This window comes from Agelaius tricolor, unplaced genomic scaffold (assembly GCF_023055355.1).
Source record: "Agelaius tricolor isolate 1412-34295 unplaced genomic scaffold, bAgeTri1.0.p SCAF_1, whole genome shotgun sequence".
Classification (NCBI taxonomy): Eukaryota; Metazoa; Chordata; class Aves; order Passeriformes; family Icteridae; genus Agelaius; species Agelaius tricolor.
The window spans coordinates 16,083,863-16,099,144 of NW_027269261.1; the positions used below are offsets into that span (position 1 = coordinate 16,083,863).

The following is a 15,282-nucleotide window of genomic DNA, read 5'->3' on the forward strand; positions in this document are numbered from 1 at the left end:
GGAATGAAAATACTCATATCAAAGAAGACACTGAAAAGATGTGGAAATTGGGCCGAGTCAGGTTTCCATAGTTAGAATAAGATTCCCTCAAATAAACAAGCAGAAAATTGTTCTCATCGTGGTGCCTTTGAGTCTGTTAAAGTCATGTAGAACCGACAGAGCTGCTCAGTGTCCCTATGTCTGAGTTAACAGTGGTTCCATTCAAACAACAGACAGAAACTCTTCAAACTCTTCTGCATACTTGCATGTTTTTGGAAAGAATTCCTTATTATTAGAGCCATTTTTAGAAAATACCCCTAACAATTTGTTAATGGTGTTGAAAATAACATAACGTCACTCCTTTGCGCTGTATGTTACTTTAGCTGAGAATATTTTTGAACAGAAAGGGATCTAAGGAAAGCTTTCCCAGTCAAAGAAAGCAGAGACAGAGTTGGTGGGCACCAGTAAGAACTATTTGCTGGTTTGTTTTTGAAGAGTGGTAAAGAGTTAAATGCAACTGGAAAACAGTAAGTTTGTGGCATTGCTGCTGTGTGCTGTATTCTGGTAAAAATCTCTTGTCACAGCTTTATCATCCATGTAATCAGGTGTGATATTGGCTCTGTGTAGCCCCTCCTGCCTTTCTCCTAGTTTACTCTGGGAAGAAGCAGAGTAGTAGGAGAAAGAAAGGGAACAGAAGCATTTACTTGAAGTGCTGTTAAAAGGACATCTATGGGCCACTTATTTCATATGGTTTCATTTTGTAAATGCCACTTGAACTAAAATATTCCCTTTCATCTTTCTGACAGAAATATGACACAGTAATTCTTTGTGAAAATGTAGATGATATGCTGCAGTAGATACAGTGAGTTAGGATTAAGTGGCAAATGCCTACTCTTAAAGGCTTAATTAAAAGACACAATAGCTCTGGGAGGTCATTATTATAATTACAGTGCTGCCTATATTGTTGTAACCGAGTACATGGTTGTAGTGTCATGTTATCTCTACACAGCATCCTGGTTTGATGAGGCAGCTATTGCATACATTCCATGGACTGTGATTTGCATGAGCTTTTTGCTAGTCTGTTTAAGCTTGAAAATCTGATTCAGGGCTCAGTTTATTTTAACCAGTTTTATATGGGTACAATTCCATTAACTAAGCTGTGACCACCTTAGATTTTTTTTTTTACCCCAATGTGCTGGAGGAAAATTAGGTTCTCAGGCTTTGGTTACAATCTGTGGAAATTAAGGAAAGGACTGAAACATGACATTTGTCTTTATGTTCTCCATGTATAGGGAAATGAAGAAAAAATAATGGTTTTCTTAATAACTTAATCAACAGATAGTTTAAAGAGTAGATCCACATCAGAGGAAACCAGCGAGCTTGTGTGAAATTAATGTTACAGAATGCCACAATCATTTTCAGCAGTGTATTTGAGGGTGCTCTGACATACTTTCCTTTCCTAGAGGTGAGATTTTTCCCTACAGTATCTTTCCAGTTTTAGATTAAAGCCTTGAAGCAGTATCACTGTTGTTGCTTACCATGAGAGAGAACTCTACAACTGACTAATCCCATGCCTGGGAGTATTTTAATCTGACTCTTTGGGAAGGGGATTGCAGTGATAGAAAGCAGAGCAAGGTTAAAGACAGTGTGGGTACTAGTCTGAGTAAAGTTAGGGCAAGACAGATCTCAGGGAGCTCTATCTTGCAAGATTAGGCTTGTGTGGACTGCTGAAATGATAGCTTAGTTTCCCCTGTTTGTGAGGTAAAATCCAAGTGGGTTTAGATTGCAGTGGAAAGGAGTTGGAATTTTTTTATTGAGGTGTCTTCTCTGAGAGGACTGAAAAAATGATGAAACCAGGTACTCAGCCATTCCATTGCCTTCTCTAAGTGCTGATATTATTATTATTATTATTATTATTATTATTATTATTATTATTATTATTAATCTCTGAGTATTCAAGCAGGTCTTGCAAAATGGAACATAGTCAACAGAGAGAGATGAAATTACCCCAGAGGACAGATGCCTTCGCTTTGGGAGGTGGGAGACTGAACTTTGGACGACTTCATGTAAAAGTAGCTATTTGAATGCTTCCAGCATGTGGCAGTATCCTGTCTTTGAGGTTATTGTCCAAGAGTTGGTCACAAATTTTACTTTCCTTGGCTTATATTGCAAGCATCCAACAACAAAGACAAAAGCTCTTTTTACATTTTATCTTAGGGTAGGATTTGCCTCATTTCAGTTATCTTTAAAATGAAGCTTGTTGTTGAGAATAAATCAGGCATAGATTAATTTTTACCCACTTTATCCATTTGTATGTTGTGCAGGTTCTAGTCTCATTATTTTGACTCCTTTGTTCCCTGATCACTTCTCTGTTCCACTTAATTAATAATATCACAACCACAAATGAATGTAATGGATCTGAGCTGTGTATAAGAATTATGAGTTTTGTGCTCTCTGCTGGGACATTGTCTGCTACAAAATACTGGCTTGACTTGTGTGCATGCACTAACATTGCCTTTCCAACTCTCTGCTTTCTATTGCTTTAGCTGAGATGGTGTTATTAGTCTTTCTTGGGTTCTTCTCTCTAGGATACAGGTAATTTTTTAGATTATGTTGCCTCCACAATCTTCAGCCTTACCTTGTCAAGGGTTTACAAGGTTTCTGACAAAGATCCACAGTAAGGTAGACATAAAAAAAACCCATTTGCTTTTTCAAGAGATTTTTGAATTCATTGAACTGTGTCCTCTACTGGAAATAACTCATTTGATAATATATATATTTTTTCCTATGCTGCTTTATTTTAGGGATAAATCCATTCCTCTGTAAGAGTGGGAAGGTACTAAATTCTTGTGAAAGACAGGTTTGTTAAGCTTGAAATAATAGTATCTCTCAAAAGAGGAGTGCTGGAAGAATTATCAATTCCTCTGATCAGCCCAGCAGAATCTGGTGCTGAGCTCTGTATACCTGAATTCATGAGTGAAATTCTAGCTGTAGTGTCCATTTTAATGAGACTGCTGTGCAAGGAATTAAAGTTGTGTCTCTGCTGGTAGGAAAGCTGTCTGCATGTGCTGTGATAGGAGGTTGGCAGAAAAAAAATTGGATATTTTTTCCCAGTTGTTTTTTTCTTCCTTTCTCCTTATCTTTTCTCATGTCTTCTGTGTGAGTAGCAGTAGAACAGACAGGAACTCTGAGCTTAAACAGAAACTGATGAGGTTGTTCTCATACCATTAGTTTATTATTACCCCTCACAGTTACACTATTGATATTATTGGACTATACTAAAATTAAGAGAAGAGTAGTCTGTTCAATCAGAGAGCAGCCAGTTCAGAGAACAGGGGGATACAGTTGCATCCCGCTACTAAGTCTCTACTTTTATGTGAAATGATCGTTTTTTAAAAAAATGTTCAAGCTCCATGGGCTTTCAGCTCCCAGCATCTCCTGCCAGCACTGCCAGGATCTCTAAGGCTGAGCTGGCTGCACCCTGGCAGGCAGAGCAGTGGGAGAGGAGGTTGCCACTGGCAGTGGCGTTTAATTTGAGCCTGGAAGTATTGCTTGCTCTGGCAGTGCTTGGAGCTTGGAAACTTGGGAAAAAGATCTGTTCCACAAGTTATTTTGATTTTAATTCTCTACCTCTTCCCCCCACCCCTGATCTTTTTTCTTTTCTTTAATGAAACTCTTTCAAGGCTTTTCAATTTCTAAAAATTGGGGAGGGTGGACTTATTTACTTTTATTAGGTGTTGGAGGCAAGAGATAAAGGAGGAGAAAAAAAAGAGGAACACAAGCTAGAAGATGAAAAAATATATATTTTTTAATAAGGGGAGTGCTGTCCCAAATCCCCATTAAACATGTGTTTTCCATGGGCAGGTATTTTTTTAAGAAAAGAAAAAATTATTTGTTGAAAAGTTGGGAGAGCACTGAATAGCTCTAATTGAGTGCTCCGCTTGATTGCTGACATATGTTTGGGAGAATGAGGTACATGCTCCTTGCTGGCCAGGACTGCCTCTCTGATGTTAGCCAAAACCTAATGGGGCTACTGTTGTCCCTTTTCTGAATTTCTGGAGAAATTACTTTCAGCAGAAGTAAATCCTGTCCTCCAATTACTTTACCAGTGTCTGCTCACACTGAGTGCATCTCAGTTGCTCAAATATTTTCATATAATCAGAGAATAGGAATAGGCCAGAGGAGCACACTTGAGTTCCAAATGTGATATCTGTATTTGGTGAGTGTATGCAAATATATGAATCCTCATGACATAGATGTGACTCTCAGGATTGGCTCCTGGCAGTTTTTCAAAATGTGGGGGGAGCACTGGTAGATGATAAAGCTGTAGCAAAGGATACTTAATTTCTGCTCTTTATAGTGCTATACAGTTGTAAGTATCTGGTAGGTATTTCTGATACGTGCCAGGAGTAATTTTGTTGGATATAGCACTTTTATACTCTTACAAAACTCTTAAGAAACCCTCTATGTTCTTATGCTGGCACTGTGTAAAAGCCAGGGCCAACCTTATCACTTTCTCTGTGATGCTTTGTAGATCAAATTGCATTACTCTGCTTGGCAGAAAAGGCAAGTTCAGTGGGAAGCAAGAATGAATATTTAGCTGGTAGTATACACATGTTGCATTTTTTTTATTGTTCAGATATTGCCTTGAAATGTAGTTTTTGAAGACTGTCTAAGTCTAAATTCTTCTTGTGACTTTTCCACCTGTTAGAATTCAGAGTTTGCTATTTTATGGTTTGGTTTATGGGTTGCATGACACATAAATCACATGTTGCATTGAGGAAACATTTCAGTCTTTGAAATTTGTAAGGCAAAAAATATGTCTGGATGCCTTGGAAATGTTTTTTTTCTCTTTTTAGAAATAGGCCCCTCTCTCAAAATTCGGAGTAAACAGACAGGGAATTCACAGTAGCTTGAGAACATCCAATACTCAGCTTTGTTTGAAGCCATAATAAGCCTGATTAAAAGACTTTTTCAGTGCTAAAAATGTTGTTTGAATTCACTGAACAAAGCTGATTGAGAAGTCAGCTGTTGCTTCAACTTCATATGTGTGTCAGATGCTAGAGGAGAACAAAGTTGACATTCCCACAGAATAGAGCTCCAGGGAGATCTCAAGGAAATGTTGCCAAATACCAGGCTCCTTCACTGAATACTTCCACTCTGCCTCATGATTCCAGAGCAAAACATTTGGATACAGAAACACTTGTCTCATGACAAAAATCCCAAGTTTCTTCTAGAGTATTTACTCAAGTCGATGGCCTTTGAATTCCAAGTACCATTGTGTATTTATATTCATGCTATGTCCTGCAGATCTCCATCTGCTTGCAAAGTGTTCCAGAGAGAGTGAGAATCTGAATTTCTGGAAAAATTACTTTCAGCAGAAGTAAATTCTGTCCTCCAAATACTTTACCAGTGTCTGCTCACACTGAGTGCATCTCAGTTGCTCAAATTGATCAAATCGAAGCCCAAACTTAAAAACAAAAAGAATAGGTGAAAACAATTAATATATAGTCTAATGTTAATACTATAAATCACTATGGTTAATGCCAGTAGTGTGCATTAGAGAACTATGAAATTCCAGATATGCAAAATCAGGAGCTTCCTATGCAAATGAAAGACAATTAGAGCAGGGCCATATGTTATCAAAGCCAGAGATGCAAAATACATATCATATTAGGTAAATCTTCCATTTCTTCCTCTATTGGGTCACTTTTTTGTTGTCTTCCTCATCAGAGAACTTTCCTAAGCATGTTTACCTGGCCAAAGCATTCCACCACCCTGATGAGGCTGTGTCAGCTGCTTTGTTTCCTCATTCAATCTCCTCCTGCTGCTGTTGCTACTGACCCTTCTGTGGCCCAGTGTTACAGGTCCTCAGTGCTCTGCCTACAGCATGAGTTGCTCTCAGTGCCTGTATAAGCACTAGCAGAGCCAGTTTATCCTTTCTTGCCTCTGGCTCCAGAGTATTTTGGGATTTGGTACAAATAATTTGATTTTAAGTCATTTCACTGTTTGTCCTCTTATCATCTCCTTGTCTAATTATTTCTCCAGTGCCTGTCACACTGTTTTCATCAGAAGGATGTTTCTTCCAGCCTCCTCCATTTTTGTTATCCTCCTCAAGTCTGGTATCTACCAGTACTCCATCCATTTAAATTCATTGCAATTCCTCTGCAAGTTTTCCTTTTTTCCTTTTCCTCATTTTCTTTTTTCTTTATTCAGTTTCTTTTCTTTATTCTTTATCTATTTATTCTTTTTCAGTTATTCCTATGCAAACACACACTTAGGTTTGTTATACATTCCACATGATGGCATCTTAAGCTTCCTAAATGAAGCTGCTATTTCCAAGTAGCAAACTCCATAATACTGCCCTCACCCAGATACTCAGGTTGCCAGTGATCTCTTCTGCAGTCTTTCTAAAACTCATTGTAGATCTAGGTTTCTCTGGGAAAGTGTGGAAAGGGACTAGTGTTGGCAAGTGTTTTGTTGGGGTGTGCAGTTATGGGATAATGTTAATTGACTATGCAGGGCTCTGACCCAGTTATATAATTTTTAGTGCTATCTTCTTATGGAAATGCAGAATTTTAACTGTATTTTGGAGAAAAGCTACATTGTGCTTGATATGTCTTCTTACCCCTTTGTTACTTGCTGTCAAAATAAGTACAAGGACTATTGGGCAGTCAATTTTCAGAGGATGCTACAGAAAATTGTTTTATACAGCAAAATAAAAGCTAACCCCCAGATTTTGCTTATCCCACCATTCTGCCAAAAATGCTCATTATCAGACTTTTTCAACTATGCCAAAAACCATCCTGTGTGTGAAAAGTCATTTCTGAAATATCAGGATATCACAATTTACCCGTCAGGGCTAAATGAGGGGGTTTAATGAATTCCAACATAAAAATTCCTAGGGTGGTTGTACTAACAGCAAGTTGCTTTAAAAGGACTATTTTCCTCTGCAGGGATTTCAGTAAAGAGACAATGTTTATTTTTTCAGTGGAAAATTGATTGTAACTAAGAGGATACTTGGCTTGAAAGTGGGGAATTATCATATCATATGATTAAATGAAAGCTTACCTTGTTATAAGGTAACTAGACATATCCCAATAGAATTGAGACAATGTTTGATTAAGCCAGATTTTCCTACTTTAAATTCAAGGAACAAATTAAAGAATAATTGAGATCCTTTTCAGATCTTTTATAAGCTGAATATATAAAGCTGCAGCTCCAGGTGGCAAAGCAATTAGCTGATGAATAAAATCAACCACACTGTCATTCGTCAGATGTTTAAATTCTATAAGCCAGATAAATTAATGTGTTCCTTAAGCCAAATAAACGGTCACGCTCTTCATGTTACCACTGAGGTCCCCTGGGAATGGGCTTGGGAACATGTTGATAGAAAATCTAGGAACTGTCTCATCAGAAGGGTCATAATTAAGTTGCCTGGTTTTGCATGTCTGAAATAAATGTTCCTTTTCATTGAAAAGACGACTGTAATGATCTGTGCTTTATCAAATGGGAGGATAAGAGTGGAAGGATAAGAATTGGAATCTGAATATTTGTGCCTTTCTTGCTGGAGATGGGATTTTGGCCTCTGAGCTTCTGGTTAAGTTCTGGGAATGGCACAATCTGTAGCAGTCTCTTTGGCTTGTGCTAGTGCTCAGTTTGGCTTTAGAAGTAACACTGGGGCAATTGAGTGAGACCGATTAATCTGAGAGGACCTATTTGTCTATCAGCAGCTGAACTGGAACTGTGTTTTTGAACTTTTATGGTTGAGTTTAGAATGTGGATTGTACTGTAAAAGTCTTTCCCCTTGTGCTGAGGAGTCTCTCTGAAATGGTTATGTGGCTGCTCAGACCGTTTGATAGTCAGTGTCTGGCCAACAGAGGCATGGTCTGAGCCCAGTTTAAAGTCTGCAATACCTTAAATTAAAAAGCTGGCAGGCAGAAATCACCTCTTTCTATACAGACCTAACTGTTTTAGATGACTTTGCAAGCACTTAACTCTACAGCTTTGTTAATAGGAAGGGGGTAGACTATACTATTTATGATGAGCCCCTAGACAGAGAAAATGCAAACTCTTGACTGTTTTGTTGCTTTTCTCCTTCATGGTAAACCTTGTGTGCGTTCTTCAGCTGATTAGTAATGCAAGTACCTTTGAGTGAGTGATACTTGGATAAAGGCAGTCCTGAACTGCAGAGTTACTCACCTTTAGTGAAATACTGCTCCTCAGAGTGATAATTCAGTGTCAGTGTGCATGTCTGTAACAGTGTCAGGACACTTGATACCTGGTTTGAGACATGAACTGGAGTGTTTGGTGGGGGGGGGGGGGGGGGTGGGGGGGTGGGTATGTGTGCTTTCCCTGTCTATTTTATAACCTGCCCAGCTGGTTTATAACCAACAGTGAATGCTGCTGTTCCTTAGAACTCTTCCTTATTCTCTTAAAAAATAATTAAAAACTGTAAAAAAATTGCTTTGAAATGGAATATATATATATATTCTATTCTGCTTGAATTTTACTCAAGCAGTGCTTTTATGTAACCTGAGTTAGTTTTTGAATGCTTCTGATTTTCAGACATTTAGAAACAAGAAATAATGGAAGAGTTATCCTCTGCCTGGAATTTAAGAAAACCTGGAAATGCACTACTGAGTGCATAACTGCATGATAAAGCAGCTGTCATAAAGCAGAATGGGTGGCTGTTTGAAGGCCACTGAGGCCCAGCAGTGGAAACAGATAGAAACTGGCTTTGATTTGATCTTTCATACCTGTTTGATGGATTTTGGTTCTTTAGGAGTGAGTAAAGATCATCAATCCATGTTTGAAATTGTATTTTTTAACTTCTATTTAAATATCTAGTACTCCAGGCAAATAAAAGTAGCTGTAGGAGGTATTTATTTTGAGAATAGTGAGATGTTGGCAATCAGTGCAGAACAGCAAGTGTTGACAGACTTTATTTATGGGTGCATTTCACAGAAATTTGGTAGAAATTTCAGTGAACTTGTCAGTTCAGCATCTGCTTTGTGCAGCTCAGAGTGGCACTCAAGTCTCAGAACTTGCAGTGGAAACATTTATGTCCTGTGACAGGGAGAAAAGGGGGATTAAAACCACTTGGGCTGGTTGGCAAAAGGAGTGATAAGCAGAAAATCCTGCAGAAAATCTCTTGATGCAGTGATTACTTCAGTAGTCTACTTTCTTTGGGGACATTTTATAAAGAAACATTTATTCTGAGGCCTTATGCACACAATGCTTTATAGCCAGTGGGGCTTACTGTGCAGACATTGGTGTGTACCAGAAATCTTTCTATTGAAATGGTTTTCTGGAGAGAGGGTGCAATTTCTGCTTTCTTGTCCTTTTTCCCTCTTGTCCTTTTTTTCTTTCTATTCTGGGGCTTCTTGAAGACTAAAAGGGAAGATGAAGGTTATTGAAACAACATGCATTGTTTAGAATTTCTGATCAACTGAGAAAGCAGGAAAAGCTCTCAAATCAAGCCATTTTTTATGCTCAGCCCAGAGAAGTGAGCATCCTGGGAAAACAGTTTTACCAGCCTGCCCCTAGCATCTGACAAAACCAAGGAAGACACTTCTTGTCATATAGAAGCTCTGAAGAATGGGATCTTCCAACTGCCCTGTCATTGTGGCACCAGTTTAATGTGTCCTGCTCTCACCAAGAGGGAGCTGAGGGAATATAATGCTAATGACATGGTTAGATGTTAGTGTCTGAAAATAGAACTTGCTGACCAGCATTTTTTCATAAAGAAACACCCAACAGGTGATTTCAGTGACCAACAGCATTAAGGTAGCTGTATCATGATAAAAGCTCATGACCAGGAAACAGTTCTGTAGATAAGAGCAGCAAGAGACTCCTTCCAGTAATGAAAGTGACTGAGTGACACCTGAGGGAGCTGTTACACTCATTAATTTTTACACATCTGTGTTGTAGTTTTACCTGTATCCTGAAGACAGCTACAGCCATTGTAGCCCTGCTACTTCAGGCCACTTGCCTGTGAAGTCAAGGGGGCTGCTCACAGGCTTTGGTTTCTGCTCATGCTGAAGTATCTGCTGCCCTGGCACATTAATATGTGCTCCTATAGCTGGTACTGTGGTGCTGAGATTAGACCTGGGCATCAGTGTGAATCAGTCTGTGCCCAGGAACCTGAGATAGTTAGAAAGTGAAGGGAAGGGAAAAATGTTGTGATTACTCAGTTTTCCAAGAGGAAATAGGGAATGGCAGGCATAGAACAGCCCTTTTTGTGTGTCCTTCCCCTATTTTAATTTCACCAACTAAAAATGCATCTGAAGTGTCAGTCTTTATTTGGCATTCCCAACAGCATGTACCTGGGACTGATGTTCATATTACTTTATGAATAGTGACATGAGCTTGACTGGCTTTTGAATATAAAGCTGCAATCTGGTTTCTAGTTTTGCCATCTAGGGTAACTAAACACCTTTATTGTGAATAATGGTAGCCACAGAGGAAGGCCTTTTCCAAGTACCTCTGTTTAGATTCAGTTTGGGTTGTATTTAAAAGATGCTGTCTTGCAGCTTCTAAAGGAAATTTTTTGGTGGAAACCTTAGCTATACTTGTAAGTAGATGAGAATAACACAAAACATGGTTATCATCTCAGAATTGATAATCACTGCAAAGAACAAATCCATGGTTTTAAAATTGGCACAAATATGAAAACATTTGGCCAAATGTAAACAATCCCCTCTCACAGGACTTACTGAATTAAAGATAAAAGCATAAAAGAATTTTCCTCCCATCACAGGAAAGCAGTTACACAAAAAAGATGGCTTTGAATTTCTTGTTCATAACAAATGAGTAGAAAATCTTTGTTTGCCCAGTGTGGATGGGTACAGCTATGGATTTGTGGGTTTGAGGGGAAAATGGATGATAGCCCCCATATTAGTATTTATTCATTCTTCACATCTGTTCTCAGTCAATTCAGTGATATTTATTAAAAAAAAATTATTAAAAATTTTCAAGGCATGCCTAACTCAAATCTTCTGATACCTTGCATACATATTAGTTGACATAATGCTCTTGCTTAATGCTTAAGTAGTTTAAATAGTTTGCTGAATCTGAGCTTCACTGCCTTTACAAAGGGAGCTGGAAATGGAGAATCCAGTTTCTCCACTTACACTACTAAGGAGCTGTGAAATGGTTTGGTGCTGCTATAAAATTTGACTTTACAGTTCGATAGCCTGCTTAGAGGTTTGCAGTACTCATTTGCCTTTCCCTTAATGATATGCAAAACTAAGTAAATGTAAAATTTTGTTTGGTGTACACTAAAAAGATTGTCTTCCTGTATTTCTCTCCTCCTTTGCCTCCCATCTCCCTCACAGTCTCTGTAATATTCAGTTATCTCTGAAGGAAATAATAAATGTTTGGCTTGCATGCAATTTGAGGTTGTACATAGCCAAAATCTGTTCTCCTTCCCCCAAATGAATGAAGAGTTTTCCCACATTTTGCAAAAATGCATATTTTAAGCAATATTTTGATGACATTTTTGAGGCCAGTTTAAGACACTATTTTTTCTTTATCCTGTTCTGTGGAAGTATTCTGCTACTGGAAAACAATTTAACAGAAGCTGCAGTGCAGCTGTTTCCAACAGAGTATTAAGAAATTGCAAGGAAATTAGGCCCTGTGTTATCATATTAATGATATATTAGCATATATGTGTATATCCTACAGGACAGAGTAATGCACAACATGAATGGAGGTAACAAATGACATTGCTGGGGAATGAGGAATCACAGCTTACAAGTAGCAAAGCAGGAACCTCAGGGTAGTCTTCTGCACTTCTTTACTGCATCTTCTGAGACATGATGCAGTAAATGGTTTATATTCATCTTCATGTTGTGTGCTTTTTTTATATATATCCTCTTTACTTATTACATGATTAAAGGGTATCTGTATGCCACAGGAATGATGGAGAAGACTGCAGCTGTGCTAGATCGGGTTACATTGTGTTACAAGAATATTGTTGTGGTGTTAAGGGGACCCTTTCCTTTACTGCCTCCAATATTTTGCATATTTCCTCCAAGGGCAGAGTTCCACAGCTGGTGGGTTGTGGGGTTAGGCACAGTTTCCATGTACCTCCACTGAGGTACCTCCACTGCTGCATTTGTGTCCTTGCTTTCTGAAAGAATACCATGGCAAGTTCAGTAGAAAATCATCATCCCAATGAAGCCTAAATTTGTTTAGCATATCTTTTTTTCAGGAGATTATTAATCATGGGTAAATATAAGAGAACTAAACAATAGTTATAAAATATTTTTAGGCATTTTAAGCAATTCCTACCTTCACTGTCCTTGCTCTTATTTTGTTTTGTTTTTTGTTTTGTTTTGTTTGTTTTGTTTTGGTTTTTGTTTTTTGTAAGAAAAGGCAAAGAGCTTCAATATGTAGATTCAATAAGTCTGAAATAGCTAGTTATTACAACTTTGGCACTGGAAAGAAAGGAGTCACTTTGGAAATGCTGATTTATGTGATCTGTGTCACAGCTACTACACATCAGCATTTTTCTGTCAGAGGCTGATGAAGACTTGATTTCTTTACTGTGGATTTTGCTCCTGGAGTTGCAATGATCTGCTTCCTTAAGGTGGGTGCAAGTATGCCTCTTCATGAAAAATGTGCACAAACCTTTTAGAATAGGCTGAGAGATTTGTATGCTCATCCAAGAGGTGTGAAAGGCACATGGAAACGTCCTGCAGTTAAATGCTAGCTTTTGTGGATTTGGCTATTAGGCAGTGCTGCACCAAGGGCTTCTGAGTATTGCAGTCAACTCCTTCCCTCAGCTGGTCCAGCTCTAGGTTCGTCTCTGCTTAAGCCTCCACTTGCCACTGGCTTTTGCATAGGTAAAATGATACAAAAACACTTCCTTGCAATCCAGTGGAAAGTTTGGTGACAGTGATTCCCTGTAGCAGAGGGAATGAAGGGATGCAGTTGTTTCTGTGTGCTTTGTGGGCATATTGCACTTAAAATGAAAATGTCTCTTCTCTAGCTCTGTGCCAGTCAACCCAGGGAGGAGAGCAGCTGGGTTGTCCCAACAGGACATGTTGCCTTCTGGTGGCTTTATACCTCTCCCTGCTGCCCTGACTTCCTGTTCCACTCCTTGTGTCTTGTCAGTAATGTAAGGCCCTGGGTATCAAGGCTGGCGAGAGGTAGTCTCCAAATGATGAGTGTGTGCAGTTCCCATATAACATCCTCCTTATCCTACTCACTAAAATGTGTAACAAATAATCTGTGCTGGCAGTGGGATTAACACATTTGACCCTTAATGGCTCTGAAGGAATAATTGTGATGTCTCGGGTCAATAACTGTGTGAACTAAGGAGGATTTGCTTGATGCACCATAACATCTTCTACAGAGCTGTTCATTCCTTTTGAGGGCCTGTGAACCATTGGAACTTTTAAGTCTGTGTTCATTATGCTCTGTTCTCTGTGTGCGTGTGGTTAGGGCCTGGTACACATTAAAAGTAAACTCTCCAGAATGCTGACAGATCCTCTGATTCCATTCTAAGATACCACATTTCTGTCTGATTCACAATTCTTTTTTTAATTGAAATGGGGCCTGCAAGCAATCTGAGATGATGCAGTAACAGTCTCTGGGATAGCTGTTGCTTCCACAATTCAATAGGAATTTCTGTTTCTTCTTGCCTTCATGCTGAACTTGTCTGCTCTATTTATATGAGCTGTCAGTCTGCTCGTTTTCCATAGAAAGGGGAAAGGGGGAGTGGGGGGGAGTTGGGGAGAAGTAGCTTTTGGGGTTTCTTTGAGGTTTCTTCTGTAAGGTTTTGTTTTTATATGGAATTATTTCTTTTAGGTCTCTTTCACTCCACACCTCCCACCTCTTCTGTCTGCATGCCCCCCAGATAAGGGTAAATAGCTTTTGAGTTTGGCTTTGAGAAAGGCAAGCCTTTCTGATGAAACAGGTCAAAAAATACTTTTACTCTGAAAAGTAACAGCTGTTTTCACTGTCTATTTGCAGATATTGTTTGGGTATGAAGGAACAATTTAGATCAATGGGAAAAGAATCCACTGAAATGTGTAAAATTAGTTGTGTAATAATCAAAGGAAAATGTCATCTCTTTACAGGAAATGCTACTGGTCTTAATACATATTTGAAGAACAAGTCTAGTCAGCATACAATTATTATTCAGGCAATTTTTCTATTGTGGTTAGTATTAATGGTTCAGATTCCAGAATACCTGATTTTATGATCTGTAGAGATCTTCACAGCAGGTGCAGAGTTCTTCCTTTAGTTTTGGTGTGAAACATTTAGCCATGTGCTAATAACCAAGAGTTGAGCTACTCAAAGGAACTATGTAATTAGCACTAATATTACAATGGACTTGAAAAAACCACAGAAACCCTTTGCTTGAAATTTGCCACTGTCATTTTTATTTTGTCAGGTGTTAACAGAATGCATAGTGCCATCTAAGAAGCATATGAAGGGACTGATTTACAGAATCAGGGGATGAGGAGTTTCTCTGTTGAACAGTCATTTCAGCCTGTTCTGTTTTCCTCAGAAACCACACGGGAGCAGTGTGGTCCAGCCTTTGAGAAAGGAACTGCTAGTCTTTCCTCTGGCGGCTGAACCTATCTGTCAGAAGGTGTCTCAGTCTGAGATATAGAACACAAAACTGATGACAAGTAGAATATTTCACAGAATATCCATCTTTCACTTTGCAAATACTCCTTTGTGAGAAATCAGATTGTCAGTAAGGACTACTCAGAATACTTACTATATTGAATGAAATAAAAAATAAAGGCTGTATTTTGTGCTGTTGCAGTCTGTGATCGGATAATATGAAGTAAAAAAGAAGAAAAAACCCTAAGATTTTGATGCCATTATGAATTAATAAATGGAAGTTAGCAATATTCCATTTCATATTTCTGACAAGATGTAGTTATCAAGAAAAGAAAAATAAATACCTTGGGAAAATACTTCAGGAGCCTTTTGGGTGAAGACTTAGGTGCCAATGTTTAGATGTTACAGGTTTTGTGTGTATGTGCAATTTTTCAATTATTTGAGAATCCCTGTGCAGATTTTGCATTAAGATGAATAACTTTGCTTGTCAAAAGTGAGCACTGGATCCTTTCTGAAAGATCAGGTAGGTGTAAATACAGCACAGAGGAAAAGGCCTTTGTAGTGTCTGGTACTCCTAGGAAAAGAGAAGTAAAAGGTTGCTGTTGCTTTTACCCCCATTATATGGGGTCATGGGATGGGAGGACCATAATGTGCTTTGGGGAAAGACTCAATTGCTCCATCCAGAAGCAGTGATTGTTTGCCTGAGGCTTGTTACAG

At 38.6% G+C, this 15,282-nt stretch overlaps 1 long non-coding RNA gene across 2 annotated transcripts in view; it reads left to right on the forward strand.

The window, feature by feature from the left end:
- LOC139589027 (uncharacterized) overlaps positions 1-15,282 on the forward strand; it is a 324,400-nt gene that overhangs the window by 53,660 nt on the left and 255,458 nt on the right. The window lies entirely within an intron of this gene.